Source organism: Vulpes vulpes, chromosome 3, assembly GCF_048418805.1.
Source record: "Vulpes vulpes isolate BD-2025 chromosome 3, VulVul3, whole genome shotgun sequence".
NCBI classification, from domain to species: Eukaryota; Metazoa; Chordata; class Mammalia; order Carnivora; family Canidae; genus Vulpes; species Vulpes vulpes.
In genome coordinates, this window is record NC_132782.1 from 121,773,607 (window position 1) to 121,799,295 (window position 25,689).

The 25,689-nt window shown below is 33.9% G+C and overlaps 1 long non-coding RNA gene across 1 annotated transcript; it reads right to left on the reverse strand.

Moving 5' to 3' along the window:
- Positions 1-371: 371 nt before the first annotated feature.
- On the reverse strand, positions 372-20,332 carry LOC140598358 (uncharacterized). Its single transcript, XR_012000738.1, has 3 exons — positions 20,245-20,332; positions 14,085-14,124; positions 372-700 (listed from the first exon to the last, which is right to left on the reverse strand). It is a non-coding gene; the product is annotated as an uncharacterized lncRNA (long non-coding RNA).
- Between the last annotated feature and the right edge of the window lie 5,357 nt (positions 20,333-25,689).

A 25,689-nucleotide genomic window follows, 5' to 3' on the forward strand; every position in this document is an offset into this window, starting at 1 on the left:
ATTTTTTGAGTGATTTGTTATATAGCAGCATTATGGAAATTAACCAGGACACCTTATCATAATGGTTAAGGGCTTTGTATTCCTAGATACTGGGGCACTTAAAGAAAAGTCTAAGGTTTCAGAGAAGAAAAAGAAAACCAAAAATACTTTCCTCAGTAAATGTACTTGAAACTTGTCTGTGAGAAGAAATATCTGCTCATTGTTAGCATATATACATAAATGATCCTTGAGGTCTATGAGGTTAATTCCTTATTTCCTCTGAAATGACTATTTATGATTAGAAATAAATCTGATAATCATTACTTTCCAGATTAAACAAACATTTTAAAGTATGCAATTCCATTTATTTAGCTTACAGTTTTGAGCCCCTTACTAAATACTAAATATAAAATGAAGTAAAGAGATGCAGAAGCATAGGGCTGTGGGGTGAGGAGGAGATCATGAGTTCCCTTAAGAAATGTTTATGAAGGCGGATCCCTGGATGGTTCAACGGTTTAGCGCCTGCCTTCGCCCCAGGTGGTGATCCTGGAGTCCCGGAATCGAGTCCCACATCGGGCTCCTTGCATGGAGCCTGCTTCTCTCTCTGCCTCTGCCTCTGCCTCTGCCTCTGTCTCTCTTGGTTATAGGACTCTATAGCACAGAATGTGACTGGCTATCTTCAGTGATCAAGTAGCAGCTGAAGGTGTGGGTTGGATATCACCTTCCATGAAGAATCAGTAAAGGAAAAAAAAAAAAAAGTCAGAGGCTAGAACCTTACATTACACCAACATTTAAATGTAGAACAAAGACCAGCCACAGAAATAGAGGGAAATTCTGGAGTAATTAGTGATAAAAGCCAAAGTGGGAGAGAATTTCATTTAGAGGTAGTCAACAGTTTCAAATGTTTAATAGAGCATGGCTTTAACAGGGGCAGATTTTCATTAGATTTGGCAATTAGGAATTCACAGATGATTTCAATTATTGAAATTTCAGAAGAAAGGCAACAGGCCATATAACCGTGGAATGAGGACTGAGTGAACTATTTAATAGAGAAAACGTTCAGAGGAGACAGCTTTTCTATAAACTGGATTGTGAATGAAACTGGGATTAAAACATATCTGTCTAACTCCTATTTTGCTCTCACTTTTTTCATGAATATTCTGGGTTTTCTTTCTAAAAGTATCTTTATACATGTTTAACACTTTATTTTCCTTTTATCCTTATACAATACTTCTAAAAAGGTATTTTTCTATAAGCGCAATAACAGTTGTTTTGATAATTCCTATAATTACCAGAATCACTCCATATTGGGTCATATCTAAAGAACCTTGTTCAAATTCCTGGGTCCACACTTAGTAAATGTATGTTCTTAGATAAGTTATATAAACTTTATAAGCTTCCATTTCCTCAGATGGAAAATAGGGCTAACCTTATTTATCTCATTGACTAGATGTCGGAATTAGATAAAACATGAAACTCTTGTAGGGACTAGAACAAAGTAGATACTCATAATGACTGTCCTTATCTTGTTATTATTAATATTGCTATAATGCAAAGAACATTATGCAGCATTTGCTTATATTTCAAAGTCATAGAGTGAATGAATTTGCCAGGAATAGCAGTTGAAGTTATAGCCACCTAGACCAAAATTACAGCTTATTGTTTTTGCACACACAATTTAATGAATAAAATAATTCTTCTTTATTGTGGACAAAAACAGAACAAGTAAACATTTAATTTTCATTATTGATTTATTTTATAGGAATACAAATTAACAGCAGTTTTTCCTATTTGTTAAAATTATTTTATTATTGAACATCGTTTTAAGTTTTGTTTTATCATCATAATGACATTTAGAAAGAGACTTACCATCCTAAGTTTTCAAGTGACAATACAGTATCATTAATTATAAGGACAATGTTGTACAGCAAATATCTAGAACTGATTTGTCTTGAATAATTAAGACTTTAGTCTGTTGATCAGTGACTCTCCCAATTTCTTATCCTCCCAGGCTCTGGCAAGCACCATTCTACTTTCTGATTCTCTATAAGTTTACCTATATTAGACACTTTGGTATCAGGCAGTATTTGCCTTTCTTGAACTGGTTTATTTTACTTAGCAAAATGTCCTCAAGATTTATCCATGTTGTTGGATATTGTAGGATTTCCTTCATTTTAAGGCTGAATAATATATCGTTGCATGTATATATCTCATTTTCTTTATTCATCCATCAGTGGGTCTTTTGGTTGTGAAATCATCATTGTTTTAATTTGAATTCTTGGATAATTAGTGACATTTTATGTTTTTATATACCTGTTGACCATTTGGATATATTCTCTGGGCAATTCTCAACTCAAGTCATAAATCTTTCTTTAATTGGGTTATTTATATTTTTTGCTATTGAATTGTAGGAGTTCCTTATATATTTTGGAAATTAATCTCTTATTAGAGACATGGATTCAGGATATTTTATTTCATTCTGTATGTTGCCTTTCAGCTTTGTTTCCTTTGCTGTGTAGGAATGGATTTGCTTTCGTTTTTGTTTTTTGTTTTTAGTTGGTTAGTTGGTTGGTTTCTATGTTTTCAGTGAAAAAGGTGATGAGATTTCTGTAAATTCCCTCCCTCCAGAAAAAATATTCCTTTCAATCCAGCTGGAGAAATAATGATAGACTGATCTAATTCGGCATGGGAGGTACCTACATGGGACTAATAGCAGCTCTCATCAACTTGCTGTATAATATTACTATGCCCTTGTCTAAAACAATTTAGAAACCTAGAATCAATGGAGTGCCTCTCATTCAGTTTACTGCCAGCTCAGTGAGGATGGGCAGTAGTGTTTTAGTTTGATATAGTCTCACTTTTCTATTCAGCCTTTGTTCTTTGCACTTTCATGTCATATTTATGAAATTATTGCCAAGACCAATCTCATGAAGTTTTGCCTGTGTTTTCTTCTAGGAACTTTACAGTTTCAAATCTTAAATGTAAGTCTTTAACCGATTTTGAGTTAATTTTTGTGTATAGTGTAAGACAAGGGTCAAATTTTGTTCTTTTGCATGTGAATATCCAATTTTCCTAGTATCATTTGTTTAAAATACTACTCTTTATCCACTGTGTATTTTGGCACTCTTGTCAAAGACCAGTTGATCATATACTCATGGGCTGATTTCTGGTCTCTCTATCCTGTTCCACTGGTTTATATAATTTGTCTCTATGCCAATGCCATGTAATTTATTGTAGCTTTTTTTATATATATAGTTTGAAACCAATAAGTGTGATGCCTCCAATTTTGTTCTTCCTCAAAATTTTTTGTCTTTTGTGGTTCCATATGAATTTTAGAATTATTCTTTCTATTTCTATAAAAATGCCATTGAGATTTTGATAGAGATTACATTAAATCTGAATCATTTTGGGTAGTATGGGACATGTTTAATAAGAAGTCTTGGGCAGCCCAGGTGGCTCAGTGGTTTAGCACCACCTTCAGCCCAGGGTGTGGTCCTGGAGACCCAGGATCGAGTCCCACATGGGGCTCCCTGCATGGAGGCTGCTTCTCCCTCTGCCTGTGTCTCTGCCTCTCTCTCTGTGTGTCTTCCATGAATAAATAAATAAAATCTTAAAAAAATAATAATAAGCCTTATAATTCATGAATACAGGTTTTCTTTATATTTGTTTTCGTATTCTTTGATTTTTTTCATCAGTGTTTTGTAGTTTTGACTGTACAAGTCTTTCCACTTCTTTAGTTAACTTTATTCCTAGGTATTTTATTCTTTTTGGTGCTATTATATATGAGATTGTTTTCCTAATTTCCTTTTCAGATGGTTGATTTTTAGTATATAGAAATACAACTGATTTTTGTGTGTTGATTTGGTATCCTGAAACTTTACTAAATTAGTTTACTAGTTCTTACAATTTTTTTTTTTTGCAGTATTTAGGTTTTCTATGCATAAGATCATGTCATTTGCAAACAGAGATCATTTAACTCTTCTTTTCCACCTGTGATGCCTCTTATTTCTTTTTCTTGCCTAATTGATCTGGTTAGGACTTCTGGTATTACAAGAGTGGTCATCCTTGCCTTGTTCCTGTTCTTAGAGGAAAAACTTCCAATTTTTCACTATTGAGTATAATATTAGCTGTGGGTATTTCATATATGGCCTTTATTGACAGAGAATTTTTAAAACACATTTAAGTAATACTTAGAACAACAACAAAAAAACCTTGATATTCTTCTAAATTACTTCTTGTTTATTAACTCTTATAAACAACTTCTATACATTTTTAACCTAAAAATGGAAACAGTCATTTTACTGATTTTTTTCCCAAAAGATAGAGCAAAATTTTAATAAGTAGAGAGGAGAGGCTTCAGCCTCAATTTAACAGAGATGGAAATGAAAGATGTACTCTGGGAAAGGGCTTAGATTTTAAAATTAATTATAGGTGAGCAGATATGAGAGCAGAGAGTTTTCTGACATCATTCATTTCAATTCAATAACATATATTCAATAAATATCTAAGATCTTTTAAGTAGCGTTTCCTTGTTGTAAGCATGAATGCTTGTACTAGATTTCCACTGCTGTATAACAAATTACCACAGATTTAAGAGCTTAAAATAACACACATTTGTTATCTTACAGTTATCAGGGACAGGAGTCTGGGCACAACTCAATTAGGTCATCTGCTCAGGCCCTTAGTGAGTTACAATCTAGGTATCATGATAAGCAGCAGTCTCATCAGAGACTCAACCGTAAGTCTAAGTTTTCCAACATATCTACAAAGATTGAACCATATTATTTTTGATTGGCTAAGGTTTTCAAAAATTTATTTAAAATTTTCATTAATCAGGGCAGCCCCGGTGGTGCAGTGGTTTAGCACTGCCTGTGGCCCAGGGCGTGATCCTGGAGACCCTGGATCGAGTCCCACGTCAGACTCTCTGTGTGATGCCTGCTTCTCCCTCTGCCTGTGTCTCTGCCTCTCTCTCTATGAATAAATAAATAAAATCTTTAAAAATTTTTTTTCGTTAATCAAAATTATTACAATTATTATTTTTATTAACGAAAGGAAACATTAACAAAACTATCATATTCAAAGTCATCTAACTTTTTGATTTGTGTTTCTTTCTTTTATCATTTTGTTCTCTGGTCACTAAAGTAAAGTTTCGTCACTTTATATTTTCAGTCTGATTTCCTACTCTACTCTGGGAGTTTACAAGGGACAGTTTCCACTACTTCTTGGGAAGCTATTTGGCACTGTGATAGACCTCTCCTTATTCTGTCTTGTTTTCCCTTTGCTCTGTCTCATCTCATTACTTCTCCATTTCTTCCTGCAATATCACATTGAAGGCTTTCATCTAATTTTCAATACACTATCACCTGCTCATCTTTTTTTAGTTCTGTTGCTTATCAAGCAGTTCTTTCTTATAGAATCACTTTCCTTTGTAAACTGTGTGCCAGGTGTGTGATACTAACTTGCAGTGCTGCCAGATGAATCTTGTTTAATTTTCTTTTTAACCTTGCTTTAAATTTATAGAACAGCACATGTTCACAATGCATTAAACATCAGGAGTAAAACACATTTGTTGTAGAGAAAAATGGAAAAGTATGTATATATGGCCTATTTTATTGATATATAAACAAAGTGCTGCTCTTCTACAGGTGGTTGTATGTATAGGTCATTAAGAACAGGAAGGCACTAGAAGGTAATGGAAATTAGTGCACTCAGCACAGCAGGGAACAGCCTTTTAGCTCTACTTTAGAATTTCTCAATGGATGAGCTTGCAAAGTGTGATTCTGAACACCAAAGCAAAAGCTAGCATTATTGGCATTAAGTCAATGTTCCACTTCAGGCATCCAAATGCTAAAATCTAACAGACATTACTCATAACTTTTAAAGTCACAAAATTCCTTTTATAAATTTCTAAACATAGGAAAGAGTATTCTCTGGAAGAATCAGAAGGATTTCTTTGTTTTAATCTGAAACTTATTTCTTCCAGTATTATTAGCCTTACAAAATACCTTATGTATATACATTCTGAACTTTTTTAAAATTTAGCTTAATAAATAGATATATAATTCTTTTTTTTTGTTTAAAAAACAAATATTTTTTTAAGTTTACAATAATAACAAAAACTAAGTCATATCTTATTTGTCATAAAGACAAGAGTTTAAATATAATGTCTGGTGCTAAAAATCAGGTGAAATGTCAAAAATATATGTATATATACTGCATGTTTGCTCCAGTGCAAGGTATTAATTTTATATTCAAGAACATTATAGCCAATTTAATTTAATTAGGGATATGTTATAATAAATGGAATCTAATATATTTTTATTCAAGAAAACAAATGTGCTCTGTCATGACTTTGGCAAGTTTATTCAGATATGCTTAAATACTTCCAGTGATACAGATTCCCTTATTTCACACTGTTTCCTACAGTGTTGAGCTGTTCTATTTTTTATATCTTATAAATTTTTTACTTTCATAGAAAATAAATTTGTTTCCCTAGACCCTAGTTTTACCTTGGAACTATCCATTATAAATCTGTTTCTTACATATCACCTTCTAGCAAATGTTTAAAAAATTTTTTAGCTTAAGACACACTCAGGTATGTCTAGAGTTTTTCTCAGTAATTTCCAATATGTTTTTCTGCACAAAATCTGGTTGGCCATTACCCTGATTATATGAGAGAACTTAAAATTACAGTAACATAGGCTAAGATTACAATAGACTTTTTCTTTAATGTTTTCTTTATTCTGTCAACTAACACCCTATTTTATTTTCTAATATAGGTCTCAAGATAGGTCTTTTGAGTTCTGAAATTTATATTTGATTTTTTTTTATAAACTTTGTGCTGAATTCGTTTATTTTTTTGACACATAACTACTAGTGCCAAACACTATTCCAGATGCAGGAGATGGATTGCTGAACATAGCTTGATCACAATGGCCATATAGTCTCTAGGAAGAATCAGACAATCAAATAATTACAGCAATAAATTTATAACTATAAACTGAGATAAATGCTCAAAAGAGAATAGTCCAGTTTATTACATACATTTATATTATTTTAATTCAATTTTCTCTTGTTAGATTTGTCCTGTGCATCTACTGTAGGGATATTTTTTAAATCTGCATTATTTTATCCAACATACTGTTCCTTTTAGGTTTGTATCATCTGAAATATTAATAAGCATAAGCACTTCTGTATGTTCTTAAGCAAATCATTTCCCCTTTTGAAAATCATTTTCCATCTCTAGTTAAATAAAGATAATTACATTGTCCCAGCCTTCAGCATAAGGCTATGATGAGGATCAAATGAAGTATTTTACCTGAAAGTTCTCTGTGAACTATCAAATGCTATACAATGCCAGGCATTATTATTCTTCTAAGTTAATACATCATAAGCCAAATGGTCTTGTTTGTATAATTAAAGCTGTCATTAATCCATTGATCAACAATCATTAGGAATATTTGTCCAACCAGTTAAAAAGTACTCAATTGTGTGTTTGTACTTCACCCATGTTTCTCTATTTTGTTCATAAAGATATTGTGGCAGAGAGTCAAAGCCTCACTGAAATCAAGGTATAAAGTGTATACATTTTCCTGCATTTTCCATTTCATTCCTTTATTATTTATTCAATTATTTGGTAATCAAAACAAATAAACATCATTTGGTCCTCTTTCTCACTCTACTCAACAATATCACAACTCATCAAAGAATTGAAGGAAAATTTCCTGCCAGTTTCTTACTTATGTAATATTTTTAATTTGTTATGCAAATGGATATGCACAGTACATTTCTCCTTTTCCACCCTTTGAGTTTTATTTCCAATTTCAAAGGTAACTCTTTTTTCTTTCATTTATTACTGACTGCAGGTGGGTTCTTAACAAGCAAGAGGTGTAGTATCACACTGAGAAGATATGAGGACTGAACACAGCTTTTAAATAAACTTTTATCCTCCTAGTTTTTCTTTTGGAAAAGATGAGTTATAAAAAGGTGATTTTTATCAATTTTAATAATAATTTGTGATTTCTGAAATATCCTGTAGCACATATCAGAGTAATTAACTCTCAAAACTTTACATTATTTGTTAATTATCATCCCTTGAACAGCAATAGATATAAAAAAGTGGCCTGTATTTTGATAAATGTAGTTCTACTTTTCATTTTCTCACTCTAAACCAAACCCATAGCATTATTAAAGAGCCATAGCATTATTATTTTTTTAAAGATTTTATGTATTTATTCCTGAGAGACACAGAGAGAGAGAGAGAGAGAGACACACAGGCAGAGGGAGAAGCAGGCTCCATGCAGCAAGGAGCCTGATGCGGGACTCGATCCTAAGACCCCAGGATCACACCCTGAGCTGAAGGCAGGCACTAAGCCGCTGCGCCACCCAGGGATCCCAAGCCACAGCATTATTAAAGAGAGAATTAAACTGGTCTAGACGGATAGACAAACCAATAAAGGCTTTGTAAACTAACAATTAACTCCTTTTCTTTTTTTTAAGATTTTATTTATTCATGAGAGAGAGAGAGGCAGAGACATAGGCAGAAGGAGAAGCAGGCTCCCTGATGGGAGCCCAGTGAGAGACTAGATCCCAGGATCCTGGGATCACCTCTGAGCCAAAGGTAGAGGCTTAACCACTGAGCAACCCAGGTGTCCCAACAACTAACTCCTAATTCTGTATTTTATCTAAGCTTATGTTTATTGAATTTTTATTGTACAGTGGATTTTTCAAACACTCTCTCATATTTAATGTTTTCAAATGTAATTTTACCACCAGTTTAAAAATTCATTCGTTCCCAGGGCATCTGGGTGGCTCAGTTGGTCGAGTGTCTGACACTTGGCTTCCACTTAGGTCATGATCTCAGGGGGTCAAGGGATTGAGCCCCAAATCAGGCTCCATGCTCAGTGCAGAGTTTATTTGAGATTTTTTTTTTCCCTCTCCCTTTCCTCACTCCTCTGTTCCTCTCCCTACTTATGTGCTCTCTCTTAAATAAATAAATAAATAAATAAATAAATAAATAAATAAATAAATTCACTATCAAGATGCTTCAGGTGCTATTTTAGATATTTGAGATTCAGCACTAAAAAAAACTAGCAAAGAAATAGATAAATCACCCTTCCCTGATAGAGCTTACATTTCAGAAGAGACAGATAATTATAGACTGAAATAAATTAGAAAAAAATACGTAAATATGTTAAAAATGGTAAGTGCTATGAAGAAAAATAGAGCAGTTTGAGTAGGTGGAGAGGTTTTGAGGTGCGGAGGGGGTAGGTTATAATTTTAGTTGTGACAGGATAAGTAAAGTCACACTAGATCTTATTTAATAAGTGCCATTTGAACAAAACCTTGTAGGAGGTGAAGGAGTTAGTTGTGGATGCCAGGAAGAGGAAGCAGATAGAGCAGAGGTCCTGAAGTGGGAGCATCCATAGAGAAAGACTAGTATGACTAGAGCCAAGTAGGGGAGGAGCAGTGAAGGTGGGGTCAGAGACTTGTGGGGAGTGGAGTCATGGAAGGGCTTCTTAAGATACTGCAAGATTTCTGACTTTTACTCTGAGGGACATGGTGAGTCAGGGCAGAGTTATTAGCTAAGGTTGGATTCATTTTTTTATTTCTGTTGCAAAGGATTACTTTGCCTGCAAACTAAGTGTACACTAGTGGATGCAGGAGGACAATATTATAGGCTATTGTAATCATCCCAGTGAGAGACAATGATGATTATATAAGGGAAAAAGCAGTATACAGGTCAGAAATAATCACATTCTGGGCATTTAAAATAATTTTTACTATGATAATTTTAAAACATAGTACAAAGTAAAAATCATAGTATTATGAATACCCATTACTCATAAAAGAGAATTATAAGGATTTTGTCATATTTGGTTTATCCCTCTTTATTATGTTCTTTCTTGCAAAATATTTTAAGGCAATCCCTAAATATCTTGTAATTTCCCCCAACTGCTTTATTATGATTTCCCAAAGCTACAGTTATCATGATCAATAAAAGTGTTGATACTCCATAGTATCCTCTAATATAACCAAATCTTCACAATCAATTTTTTTTTTCAGTTTTTTAAGAATGCACTTATATGGTTGCTTCCTTGGAATGGAATCTAAACAAATTTCTTACATGATTCTTTTGTTTTATTGTATCATTTAAATCTCTTTATTGTAAATCAGATTCTACTAAAAATCTTTCAAGTGAATCTCTAGAAGATAACATATAAGTAGATCATATTTTTAAAAATCTACTTTGCCAATTTCTGCCTTTTAACTGGAAAATTTAATCAATTTAAGTATAAAGTAATCAGTGAAAAGGAAGAATTTCTGACATTTTGCTCTTTGGTGTCTTTGTTGCTCCTTATGTCCTTTATTACTGCCTTATTTGTAATTATTTGATTCTTTACAGTGTACAGTTTTTATTCTGTTCCATTTCCTTTTCTGAATTTTTTAAGTCATTTTCTTAGTGATTTCCCTGGGGATTACAATTAAGCCCTTAAACTTGTAACAATCTCTTTTGTACTAATACCACCTTAACTTCAATAGTATACAAAATCTCTGCTTCTATACAGCTCTGTCCCTCTCCCTTTATACTGTTGTCAGAAATTACATCTGTAAACACTGTTGTCCATTAACATAGATTTTTCATTAATGTTTTATGAGTTTGTCTTTTAAATCATATAGAGAAAGAGAAGAGTAGTTACACACCAAAAATGCAGTAACACTGGCTTCATATTTACCTGTAGTTACCTATACAATGTTAGCTATTCTTCATATGGATGGCTTTATGTGATTGTCCAGTATCCTTTTATTTCAGCCTGAAGTACTTCATTTAGTATTTCCTGTAGACAAGTCTACCAGGGACAAATACCCTCAGCTTTTGTTTTTCTGGGACTGTCTTAATTTCTCCTTCAATTTTGAAGAATAGTTTGACAGATATATAATTCTTGGTTGACTGTTTTTTTTCTTTCAGCACTTTAAATATGTTAATCCATTGCTTTCTGACCTCCACAGTTTCTGCTGATTGTTTATTAATCTTATCCAGGATTCCTTGCAAAGAATGAATTTCTTCTCTCTAGCTGGTTTCAAGCTTTGTCTTTCAACTGTTTGTCTTAGTAAGGATCTCTTTGTGTTTATTCCTCTTGGAATTTGTTGAGCTTTATGGGTGTTTATGTTTTTATCAAAGTGGGAACTTTTAGGCCATTATTTTTTCAAATTTCTTTCTTCCCTCTTTTCTTTCTTTTCTTTCTTTCTGGGATTCCCAGTAGGTGTATGTTGGTACACTTGATGGTGTTGCACAGACCTCTTAAGCTCTGCTAATTTTTCTTCTTCTTTTTTTTTTTCTACTCCTCAGGATGGATAAGTTCAGTCTTTAAGTTTACTGACTCCATTCTGCATGCTCAAATATGCCACTGAAACACTCCCAAGTGATTTCATGATTTCAGTTATTTTACTTGTTAGTTCTAGAATTTCTGGCGTTCTTTCCCTTTTTGGGATTTCTATCTCTGTATTGATATTCTCTATCCATTAAAGCATCTTTCTCATGGTTTCCTTCAGTTCTTTGTCCATGGTTCCTTCAGCTCTTTGATGTTGACTTTATCTAGTAAGTTCTGTGTTTCTGCTCCCTCTGAAACAATTTCTCTTAAATTTTCCTGTGATTGAGTCATACTTTCTTGTCTCTTTGCATGGTTGAAAACTGAACAGTTTTAGATATTATAATGTAATAATTCTGGAAATAATTTTCTCCTCCTCATGATTTGTTTCTGCTAATTCTGTAGGTTATAGCTCTTTGTTTAGTGCCTTGTCTGTATTATTTTTGTAAAGATTATATTCTTTATCATGTGGTCTCTGAGATCTCTGATCCTTTGGCTTGAGTTTAGCTATTGTTTTGACAGATTTTCCTTAAATACCTGAAGGAAAAAAAAAAAAAAGATTCTTCTGATCTTTGCAAACTGTTCTATACTGGGGTCGTCTTTAATGTTTAGCTAGGCTGTTTACAACTTGCTGTAGCCTTCACTTCTTGTTTTTGCTGAGGCTAAATATCAGACAGAGATGAAAGCTTAAGGTCTTTTCAAGGTCTTTTTTGAGCATGACTCTTGCTGTGGGCAATGGATGTCTTTCTAAATCCCCTCATATACACAGAAACTTTCAATGCCTTAATTCTCAAAAAAACAAAACAAAACAAAAAACCAACAACAACAACTCTTTCCAGCTATTTTCCTCTGCCCCAGATGGAAGCAGGTTATTTATTTTATTTTATTTTCAGTGTTTTTGAGAAATGTCATCTGTGTAGCCACATTTCTATGATAGGAAGTTCTAGTTAGGAAAAACAAAGATCAGCAATTTGCATCAGTTCTTCAGTTGACCCTCAGGGCAGACAGAGAAACACAATTCTTTGAGAATAAGATATGCCATGTTCTTTCTGGAATCAGGGAGCAGGGTTCCACATTGGGAACATGAACTGTCATCTTTAAAATCACAGTAAAGCCAAGGAGGGAGGTAATCCAAGAAGTAAACATGACACAAAGTTCAGCTATTTTTTGGTTGTTTCTTTCTTAATTCAGTATTTGCTTAGTCACTATAGAATTTTGCCCATTTTTCTAGAATTCTATTAATATTGATTAATTATTAATAGAATAATTAATAATTATTAAAGTCTGACAGCTTTCATGTTTCTTTTGTGTGTTTCTGTGGAAAGATATGCCTTTGGAAATACCTATCTACTCCATCATATTCACCGATATCACTTTATTTGTTTAAATTTTAATATCTCTTATTATGAGTAAAATTGAGCATCTTTTTATGTCTGAGCACCATTTTTATATTCTATAAACTGTTCATAATTTTTGCCCATTTCTGTATCATGTTGAATATATTTTGAAGGAAAGTGTACCAAAAAAATGTCAGTTGTCCCCAGCCACTGTCCAATCTTCTCTGTCATTGTACAATTTTTATTTTTTCTTTTTCTCAATTTTTAATTTTATTCTACAAATGTACACATATGGTTAAAACATATTTTTAAAAAGATTTACTTATTTATTTTAGACGCACACAAACACAATGCATGAGGAGAGGCAGAGGGAGACAGTCTTTAAGTAGACTTCCTACTGAGTATTGAGGCTGAGGTGGGGCTCAATCTCATGACCCATGAGATCATGACCAGAGATGAAACCAAGTCAGACCGGCTGAGCCACACAGTCACCCCTAGTCAAAACATACTTTCAATATTTTGCTAGAATTTGTTATGTCTCAATTAGCCATACCCTTTTTTAAAAAGCAAATATACTAACATAAGCAAAAAGAAGAAAATAAAAAATATCTATAACCTCACAACCTAGAGATAACAACTCTAAGAATGTAGGTATACTTTATAAATTTTAATGTGAAACACCAAAAAAAAATGACCATACTTGTACAGATGTTTCAAAAAATATGACCATATAAAGAAAAATATGGCCATACATGTATTTTAATGGAAAATGATTTTTAAAAGGTTGTTATGTTAAATTGAGCCAAAAAGGTAAAATAAAATCTATATATATAAACAATGCAGGCATTTGAGCAAATGATGCTGAAACAGATATCCATAAACCAAAAAAGTGTCTCATATATGTCATCATATGAAAATATTAACTCAAAATATATTGCAGACTAAAATGTAAAACCTAAAACTGTTTAATTCCTAGGAGAAAAGACCACGAAAAAATCTTTGTGATTTGGCCTTAAGCAAAGATATTTTTTTTCTTCAATTTTTCTATTGTGACAAAATACACATAACATTTGCTATTTTCACCATTTCAAAGTATACAATAACTAGACCAATGGCTGACTAGAATAAAGTATATATCTACCAGCCCCTCTTGCAGTTAAGTGTAGAGTGATGATTACATCCTGGCCAATGTGATATTTGCAAAACTAATGTGAGCAACTCTAAATTTTACCATGTAAGAGAAGGGGTATATATTTCTTACTCCATTTTTTCCTCCATTCCAATGCCTGGAATGTGAGTGTGATGATACATTTAGGACCATATAAGATAAAGGCAATTTTCTATTGCAAAACAACAACATAGTAAATGGCAAGTTTCTAGAAAACTTCATGGAACATACCTGTCAAAGCAGCCTTTGGCCTCTATTTGCATTTCATTACCTGGAGGGAAAAATATTTCTAGCTCATTTAAGTCACAGTTATTTTTTTAATATATATTATCTATATATATATTAAATATATATAATTAAATATATATATTATATATATAATGTATCCTATGTCCCAAGAAATACAAATATTCACTAATGATGCTTCTAACTAGCAGCAGCCATTAACACTAGAAAATCAAGTAGATGGCAGCCCGGGTGGTTCAGTGGTTTAACGCCACCTTAGGCCCAGGGCCTGATCCTGGAGGCCCCAGAATCGACTCCCACGTTGGGCTCCCTGCATGGAGCCGGCTTCTCCCTCTGCCTGTGTCTCTGCCTCTCTCTCTATCTCTCTCTCTCATGAATAAATAAATAAAATATTTTTAAAAAAGATCAAGTAGACCTGACCGATAAAGAACCCTATAAGGACAACATGCAAAATTAATATATAATCATTCATACTTTAAACAAGTACTTTTATAATCTATTAGAAGTGGAGGGAAATATTTTTTAAAAAGAAAATTCTTGTGGTAAGGATAATCTGGTTTATTTAAAATAAATAGATTTTAAGAGATATGAATTATTTTTATTGCTGAGGTTGCATTGTGTGTATATCAGAATATAATAGTAAAGACACAAAGTTAAAGTTACATTGTTATTGAAAAAGAAGAGAGATATCAGTAGCAAAAAAATGTTGCAGACAGTAAGGTTTGGAGACAAAGTAAGGAAAATGTTAAGAAAGAAATGGTTAACCAAGAAGTTACTCTGGAAAGAGATGGCTACTGAAGAGTTTTGGAGAAAACCTGATGCATACTATATAATGTAACTTCTACCTTCCCACTTACTCTTCAGTAAAATCTAAGTTGCTCACTAGTGTTATAGAAATCATAATTTCCATTTAGTAACTCAAAAACATATTGAATTGTGTTTCAAAGTTGGCATAGACTCAATGAAAACATTCTCTCTAGAAAAGCTCAAATCTGAATTACGTATCATGTCACACACAGTTATAAGTACTAGGTATACAAATGTAAACAAGATAAAAATCCCATCCTCCAAGATTTCACAGTCTAAAAAGTCATGAAGCAAACAAATGAAGCAAAAAGTGACAAAACAACGTAACACATATTGGGTAGTAGGAATACATAAAGCATGCTACTACAGTGCAAAGACAGAAAGACTAAATTTAGTGATAGGGTAGAGAAGGAGGAAATGCTTTTCATGGATGCAGATTGGAATTCTTCATGGAGGGAAGGGAATATAATCATAGGTAAAAGGAACAGCCATGTAAAATGTAAAGAGCTATGAACCAGTCAGTATGCTACTTTGATAGCCTACAAGTGGTTCGGAATTGTGAGAGTTCAGACTATGTTAGGGAGAGCTGAAAGTAGATGCATGGGGAGAGTTATACAACTTTTCAATCCATCTTAAGGACCTTTGAATTCTCCCTTCATGTAGGAAAATTAAAACAACAGATTCACTTATTCACTAAATAGTATTTTTTAAAACATCCAGACAATGTTTTAGATACTAATATATGGAAGGAACAACCTATATCTTAATGGGAGAATTTTTTTAAATATACAGAATAATAATATAATATAATATAACATAATATAATATAAAAATATATTGAAAAACATATGTAAGGAATCAGATGCTTTGTTTCTGGGAGGAAAATGGTTAGTGTTATAGATAACATGGTGTGGGCAGGGAGGAGAGAGATTTGGTGATTGGAGGGGTAAAAAGGAAAAAAAAAAAGCTAATACTGTAGATTGAATAATTTTGTCCCTCCTCCAAAATCCATGCATTTAACTCTAATCCCCAATGTGATGGTCTTTGAAGGTGGAGCTTTTGAGAGGTGATAAAATCCTGTGGATAGAGCCTTCATGAATAGGATTAGGGCTCTTACAAAAGTGATCTCAGAGTTTCCTTTCCTTTCTGCCATATAAGGACATAATGAGAAGACAGCCTTCTATGAATCAGAAAGTGGAGCCACCAAATCTGCTAGCACCTTGATCTTGGACTTCTCAACCTCCAGAAGTGTGAGAAATAAATTTCTGTTGTCAAGACAGACTAGGTAAGCAAGTCACCTGGTCTATTGCATTCTGTAATAGCATCCCCCCCAAAAAAGAACTAAGACAGCCAGTATGAAACGAACACTGTAAATAAAAAGTAAGAATGACTTTGGAGAGTCAGGTAGGGGCCAAATTATACAGAAATACATAAACTAACTAAATGAAAGTGAATATGTTAGATTTCAATGGAAATCTTTTGGAAGCTTCTATGCATGAAATGGCATGATCTGATTTATGTTTTAGAAATATACTTCTGGTTTCTATATGGAGGATAAATATTTAAGCAAGAATGAAGCAAAGATTCTAGTTAGGAGGCTATTTCACAATGCTACACCAGAGAATTATGGAAATGGGGTAGAAAATGGAAAAAAAATTGAGAAACGTTTGGATTTGGAATATATTTTGGCAGAAGAGATGTAACAGGCTATCCAGAAGGAATAGGCATGAAGTATGAAAAATATGACTCATATTTTAGTCTGAGCAAAGAGTAGATCAATATGCCAATACTTGGCTGGGATGGGGAAAATTTGAGAAGAGTGAATTTGAACAGGAATGGATTGAGAAAAATGAAAATTATTAGTTCTGTTTTGACCTTGTTTAGTTTATTTATGTCTACTAAGCAGAGAGTGGAAATGCTGAATGTAACATAATAGTCTGGAACCTAGGAGAGGTCTGGTATAGAAATACAAACTTTAGTGTCATTAGCATATGGTGATACTTAACTCATGGGAGTAGAAAGATCATCTTGGAAGAAAAACTGCAAAGAGAAAAGACAGAGGGCTAATGGCCAAAAATGAGGGTTCTTTAGCACTAAGATATCTGTCAAAGGAGGAGAAGTTATACAGGAGACTTCAAAGGGGCCACCAGGGAAGCAAAAAGGAGAAAAAAAATTAACAACAACAATAACAGTCCAATGTTATGTTGCTGTCGACTTGGAAGAATTATTTTAAGAATGGAGCCAGTAGTCAATTGTTTCAAATGCCATATAGAAGTCAAATAAGATAATTACAATGAAAACATTGGTTCTGGCAAAATGCAGGTCATCATTGATTTTGACAAGAGCCAATGCATAGAGTAGTAGATACTAAAATTGTATTGCAGTAGTTTGAGAAAAGAATGAGTGAGGTAAAAGTGCTCGTAAAAAACTATTCTAAGTAATATTACCATGAAAGGGAGCAGAAGTGTTGGTGAATGTAAAAATGTTAAGGGTCAAGGGAGGATCTTAATTTAAGGTTTTATTGTAATTCAAGTTTGCATTCACATAACTTAAAGAGTTAAATAATTCTCTTTTTAAATTTATTTATTTATTTATTCATTCATTTCATTCATTCACGAGAGACACAGAGAGATAGGCAGAGGAAGAACCAGGCTTCCCAGGGGGAGCCTGACATGGACTCTATCCCGTGATCCCAGGATCACTCCCTGAGTGGAAGGCAGACACTCAATCACTGAGCCACCCTGGCATCCCTAGAGTTAAATAATTCTAAAAAGCTTTTATACACATGTAACTTAACTGTTCTCTGCTTAAATCACATGTATACTTCCCCTTTGCTCAATCCTCAGAAATCCTAGAAATAAGAAATTCTTCAGTTATTTTAGCTGTTGCTTATGGTTTTCTCTTGCCTTTTATATCTTCATGTGCTTCTTTTGTCTGTGTCAGACTTTCCTTCTTGGCTATTTTCTTTTGTTTTTCTCACTCCCTTTTTCTTTCCTTTTATTTCTGTTTCCAATTCTCTTTTAATCCTATTCCTATTATTTCCCCGTTTCTAACTTAGCTCTACTTTATTTTCTTATTTTCCTTTTCCTTCCCCTCTTTCTCTTCATCCTCCTCCTTCTTTCCCTAACCTATCTCTATTTTTTCTCTCAGACAGTGCACTCAAGTGTCATATACATTGGCATTTTTTTTTTTTTTTTAGATTTTGTTTATTTATTTGAGAAAGAGAGAGAGAGCACAAGCTGGAGATTGGGTTGGGGGAGGGACATAGGGAGGTGAAGAAGTAGGCCCCCACAAAGCAGGGAACCCGATGTTGGGCTTGATCCCAGGACCCTGGGATCATGACCTGAGCCAAGCAGATGCTTAACCAACTGATCCAGCCAGGCACCCCACATTGGCACTTCTTAAATAAAGATTTTTAATCCATGTTCTTAAATTTGAGTTGTTAGCCAAACACTTGTAGTTCCTCTTCTAAGGAGGAAAAACAGGTTTTTTGAGTGTCCCAATAACTTTATGTTTTTTCAGCATCATTATTATTCAATAAAATAATAAGTAAATGATATGCATAGAATATATTTCTAATAAATTGAAAGATTTCTGAGAATAGAAAGCCTCTTTCATTCAATAGGTATTTCTTTAAGGTCAGCTACTTTGTCTTATTCTTCTAACCCTAAGTCGCACCTAATACTGTGGCTGGAATGTAATAGCTGTTCGAAACTTTTATGTTAACTGTATTAGTAATCTCCCTAGTAAGCAGAATACAGTGTTAGCATATTGATAAAATTTGGTTGTGTCAACATAAACATGATTACACATGGCTCTTGTTTGTATTGACTATTTTCATGTCAAACTTGATCTTCAAAGTAAAATAATATTTAATGAAAAACCCATATTACCATTAACTAAATGGCAGATTTTGTTCATATGCTTCATTGGTTACTTGATATGGCTTTTGCATTTACTCAGTAATATGTGCTAGATACTTATGCTACTCTCAAGGACTAGAAGAAGTGGTTACAAAATAGTGTGATAAATGCTATGAAACAGTAGTAAGAAACAAAAGAGAAAGCCTCTGATTTTTCTTGTAAATCTGGGTAGGTTCAGAGAGGTAGGAACTTTTGATCTGAGTCTGAAAGTGTGAGTGGTGAGAGCCATATCCCTGTAATCTTTATAACAAACAGTTGCAAGATACAGTTATAGTTTTAGTGAAAAAAGTAATATATATAAATATATTAAAGTAATTATATTATTTAGCATTACTATATTACTTAATATATTACTTAATACTTAAGTAATATATATTATACATATATTTAAAAACTTCTTACTTTCTTTTAGTAGAGCATGTAAAGAAATATGGACAGCAGGAAACATGCCATCTAGACACAAGGGCAATTTAAACTGAGCCCACTCAGTGCAGAAGCATTTAAGTCAGGATCTTCATATAATTTCATTTTATTTAAAGCATTATTAAGAAATACCCTCCAGCTTATCATGTGTGAATTTTAAGCCTCAGTGGTATTAGGTTTGACAGAGACAGAGCACTTCTGGGATTATATTAATTTAGGCAGTAGTACCTGTTAGTAAGCATTTGATTGCCCACAGTACAGAAGGATTTAATCATGTTATTGATTTGTTGGCAAATATTGGGTGAAATCCCCTGATATTGCTGGTGGTTGTGCATTCCAAATTTTACTGGATCTGTGAGTCATTTTCTTTTTTGTTTAAACTTGTGATATCTTCCTATAAATAGAAAACCCCAGGTGTTAACTGTGAAAGAACATTCACTGTTATGCAGCTGTACCCTAAGCTTGTGCCTCTGATGCTCAGTTATAACAAGTGTTTGACTCATTTTCAATTTTAATTTTATTTTGTCATTTCTAAATCATTTAATAGGAGAGAAAGTATAAAATGAGTATAAGTTATCTAAGCAAAGACAATCCCTTCAGGAGGTGTTCTAAAGACCAAAAGGGCTAAATGATGTGCCTAGATACTTTTTGTTAAATTATAAAACTTCCTTTCTAAACACATTGCCCTAGATTTGTCTTTAAAAACAAGGCAACTGGATTGACTTATTGTATATTTAATTTCAACAGAAATATGTAAGTGTATATCTTTTATGTGCCATAGTATACTGAGGCCAATTATACTTCTAGATCCAGCCAAGTCCCCATAAATCCCGTTTTGGCAAATTTTATACCATTGCTAAGGGATAGCATCTGATATTTCACAGTGATGATAGGCCCTCTATTCAAAAGTAAGGACTCAAAGTTCTCAAAACCTAAGGCTGCTAGCATTTACAATTTGGTAATCATGGTATTATAAATAGAATTTACTTAACCTTTGAAGTGTCCTAGAACATGTAGATTAAGTCCACAGAATTGTCGATTGGTTGGACCTCCTGAGAGAACACAGTCTGGAGTGAAACAGTAACTGAGAAAAGGAAAGAAAAGAAACTATAAGCACAGCAGAATAACAAAGAGTTGCTTCTTTGTCTTTCTAAGAGAAAAGTGATTATATTTTTTACATTAGGTTTTACATTAGATTACACTATATTGAGGTAGGTTGGATTTAGCCTACACAATCTGATTTAATACTTCATAGGTTTTACATTAAGTTTCTAATGGCATGTCTTTTTTTTTTTTTTAAGATTTTGTTTATTTATTCATGAGAGACAGAGAGTGAGAGGCAGAGACATAGGCAGAGGGAGAAGCAGGCTTCCCCTGGGGAGCCTGATGCAGGACTGGATTCCAGGATCCCAGGATCATGAGCTGAGCCAAAGGTAGACGCTCAACTACTAAGGCACCCAGGTGCCCCTCTAATGGCATGTCTTAATAGCTAATGGTTGTGATGGTAATTTTTTCCCCAGCCCAGATTTTTTTTTCCTGTTTCACTCCTTTTTTGCCTTAAGCATTAGAAGAAACCAAGGAAATTTGGGAATGAGAGGAGTATCTAGCAAGGAAAGTAACTTCAGAGATCACTGGGAAAATAGAACCTTGAGTATTTAGGATCATGGTCTCAGAAAATAAGCACACAAAAATGAAAAACAAGAAATGAGATTTAACCATAAATTTACATATGTATATTTTTCAAATATATTTCTAGACACACATAGCAAAAGTTTTCATATTTCAAATGGTAAATATGCAATTAAATTTTCTCTGATTTTGTTTAAAGTAAGAGAAAGCACTGGATTAAATTTTTATCCCAGTTCTACCACCAATAAACTGTAAATTTTGACAGGTGGTTAAACCTCTCTGACCCTCACGTTATTTAGGCTCAATTCAACTTAGTGAATATGGGTTGTTCTCATGTAGGTGCTAGTCCTTCTGGTTAATTCTGGGAGCCCAAGTGAAAATTAATTCTACTTGCTGTAATTCCCAATTCTAATCTCACCCTACATAATAATTTGTAGATTGTCCACATTTCTCCAAAATGATCTCCTTATAATGGAAATATTCTCAAAGGTTTTTAAATGTTTCAATAGCACCCTGTGGCCTGCTTCAAAACAAAACAAAACAAAAAGCAAATACTTTAATTCCCTAGAAATGTATTGATAAAATACACTGACTCGTTGTGGTTGGTCTCTCTTTGCCACTCTTTTATCTATTTTTACCCCTCTTCACTAAACCTCATAATAATCACCATGCTGTCTCAGCAACGCTGTCTTGTTTTTTGTTGTTGTTGTTCCTTTGTAGGAACACCTCAAATAGCATTCTTTATCACTAAAATGACATTCTTTCCACCTACAATAGCATTCTTTATCACTTCCATTTATCCCGAACTTGTGCTAATCCTTTGTACCTCAGTACCTAATGCCTCTTCAAAGGTAAGCCTCCTCTCACCTTGCTGATTGACATATTATGGAACTTATCAAGTAGTAAATCTCTTTATGAATCTGTTTGCCAACTATATTAGAGATCTCAGAATACTGATTGAAAGTATGTATTACTGAATCAGATTGCCTAGGTTCACGTTTAACCAACCCCAATACTATGCAACTTTGCGTAAATTATTTGACGTCTTCCATCTTCTGTTGCTTAATGTGCAAAATGGGAAGTGATAATTAGTATGTAGATGTTAGGAATGTTATAAGGATTAGAAAACAAACAAATATAAAACCAAACAAGCAAAAAAATTAAAATCAAATTAATGCATATTAAATGCTGTACACAAAGCCTGATACGTAAGTGCTTAATAAACGTAATTTATTGTTGTTAAGGATGTCTCATCTCTGTATCTCTAGTATCTTATGTATTTCCTGACATGACCCTTTACTAATTCATTAATGATAAGGATATTCCTTGTGCACCTCTGTGCCAAATATATGATTGCAGAACATACAAATAAAAGAGTAAGATGAAAGATGAATATAAGAATGAATGAGAGATGAACAAAGAAAAGTTCTATCCCTATCCATGAAGAGTGTTTGCTGTCTAGTAGGGGAAAAGACACATAAGTGAAGAATATAATAAGGAGTGTGTATCAGTTCTGGAGGCAAAATCTTTTCAAAGTATAGCAACAGAGACACAGGCAGAGGGAGAAGCAGGCTCCATGCTGGGAGCCGGATGGGGGACTCGATCATGCCCTGAGCCGAAGGCAGACACTCAACTGCTGAGTCATCCAGGAGTCCCAACGGAAAGGAATTCTAATTCAAGGAATTGTAGCTTGGAAAATTGTTGATCAAGCCAGGAATAGAAGTCACGATCAGCCACTAGATTCCTAAACTTAACGGCCCATCACTAAGGTTGTAATCCAGGAAATATCAGACTGTTCCTGCTGCAAAAACTGCCTCTCATCCACATAATGCTGGTAGCTAAAGGCTGAGAAGCTGAGTGTGAGGTTCTTCAAGTGCCTCCATGCCCTCTAGTATACTTGCCATGACACCCGAGTTTCACTGGCCAAATCGTGAGAATGCATCTAGTTTGACCATCCAGCACAAATCTGTGGAATGCAGTTTTTCACTTCCCAGCCTCTCCAAAAACAAAGTGACCATGTAATTTGTAGGAAAATATTTTACTTTTAAGTCTTTACTTTAAAATGTATTTTGAGCATTCTTATAAAATATCTTACCATTCCAAACTCAGCAGTCACTTCACAGACTCATATAGAAAACTATTATTCAGGATCCCTGGGTGGCTCAGCGGTTAAGCGTCTGCCTTCAACCCAGAGCATGATCCTGGAGACCCAGGATGGAGCCCCACATTGGGCTTCCTGCATGGAGCCTGCTTCTCCCTCTGCCTGTGTCTCTGCCTCTCTCTCTCTCTCTCTCTCTCTCTGTGTGTGTGTGTGTCTCATGAATAAATAAATAAAATCTTAAAAAAAAAAAAAAGCAAGTATTTTTCTAGATCTACCTAGTGGCCCAATGCTAGAGTTACACTCTCAGCATTTTATGAAGCAAGGGTAGGAGCATGTAAAGCAGCTCAAGGTTGAGAGTGTAGGTTCAGAAGAACTTGAAAGAAGAGCTCTGTGGAGAGGAAAGCAAGGAAACAGTTAAAATAATATTAATGTGGTCTTCCATTCAAGTGTTCCTTTACAAGGAGACATCTCCCTGCTTAGGATATTTTCTTTTTTGAAAAGGACATATTTGTGAAATACTATTAACCAATTTAAAAAGTTGGATGCGGAATATAGAATAATTTAGTGTACTCTTACACACAAATACTTATGGGTTCTGATTGGATTTCTATGCATTGAGGTCATATTGGCTACCACCACTAAATATTTGCAAACAGATAATTGTGTCTGCCACATTCACTGAGCACTGCCTTAAGGAAGATTTGGAACCTTATTAATAGAGGCTTTCCTATATTATGCTCTTTGTTTAAACTATGCTCAAACTAAAACCAAAACTAGAAATGAGAACTTGAGCATATTGTTGTTTTCTTTCATTTCTTATTACAAAATCAAAGCAAATTTTCATCACAAGAAAATTATTTTGTTTTTTAGAAGAGACAATGTTGGGGAGATAACCTGTTTAAATTCATTTGATTTTTGTAACGTACGTTGCTGTTGGTTTTATTGGGAAAGGAGACTATCATTTAAAAATTTTTTTTGCATTCACATTCCACATAATAATATTAATTATTGGCATTCTACAGTTTCCGAAGAGCTGAGAAATCAGTTTTAACTTACCTACTGTATGTCTTTGTAGCAGAGCTGTGGCTTAGCTATAGAAAACAGGTAGGTCATTCATTAAAAGCCATAGAAAGCAACAAATGAATTTTCAAACAAATGCTTAGAATTATATTAGCATTATATTCTCTCTGATAAATCTCATGACTAATCTTGACCTTTTCAACTCTTGAATTTAATTATCTCCTCAGCCACAGTGAAAGATATAAAGTTATTAGAAATTATCTCTTAGTGGGGCACCTGAATGGCAGAGCTGGTTAAGCATCTAACTCTTGGTTTTGGCTTATCTCACAATATCATAATTGTATTTTTACAAATGGGTTGTGATCGAGTTGTGATTTATGTCCTGATCTCAGGGTCCTGAGATTGAGCCCCTTTTGGGCTCTGCACTCAGTGCAGAGTCTGTTAAAGTTTTTCTCTCCCCTCCCCACTGTGTGCTTGCACGGGCTCTCTCTCTCTTTCTCTTTGCCTCCCTCTCTTCCTCAAATAATAAATAAATCTTTAAAAAAAGAAAGAAAGAAATTACCTCTTGTATATTAAAAATATCCATGGGATCCCTGGGTGGCTCAGTGGTTCAGCGCCTGCCTTTGGCCCAGGGCGTGATCCTGGAGTCCTGGGGTCGAGTCCCACATCGGGCTCCCTGCATGGAGCCTGCTTCTCCCTCTGCCTGTGTCTCTGCCTCTCTCTCTCTCTCTTTATGTCTACCATGAATAAGTAATAAAATCTTTAAAAAAATAAAAATATCCAATTGGTAGTATTTCCTAACTATATTGAGAGTATTCTTTTTAATTAACATTGAAAATTTTGATATCCATATCACTTTTTAAATTCTCTTTGAATCAGTTTTGTTGTTTCGGTGTGGGGCTTTTATCTTGTTTTATTTTAGTTTCTTTGCTTCTCTCTGAACTTTTATATAAGGTGAGACAAACTTGTTAACTTACATCTCTTTATTTTCTAGTAATTGAAATGTACCTTCCTTATGCTTTTATAGGTAAAAGCATACTAGTGCCCTTTTACTGTTTTTTAAAGGACAGATAAACCATGAAAGTAATACTATTTTATACAATGTGGATTATAAAGTATCTTCACTTTCATCATAAACTGTGATAAATATCTGTGCCTATAACATTGTACTCATTTTTACAATAATCTAAGAAATTTTAGAACTAGTCGGGATTTAAACAAAATTTCATTAGATTATTGAATGAAAGTCAAACATACAAAAAACTACCTTCAAGATTTTCAATATTCCTTAAACTTTGATTTAAAAAGCAGTTCAACTTATTGTATAATAATAGCAATAGTAAGCAATACTATGACAGACATGTTGGTTGAATAACACCACCGCAGTTTAGGAAACTGACTCGAGTTTAAGGGGTAAGCCTGATTGATTGAATTGCAATAGCATCAACCTTGTCATTAATTGGCTGAAGTTTCATTATGTGGCCACACTCTGGCTTTGAAACACAAAAAGAGGAGTTGGAATCCTTGTTTTTCAATGAGAAAGAATTTCTACCATCCTTGAAAACAGTATAGAGTCCTTTCTGCTGTTGGCAATCATTCTACAATCATGAGGGGTGATGTGAATTATAGATGACAGAAGAATAGGGGAGAACATGGTTCCACAATAACATAATTGAGCCAGTGAGTC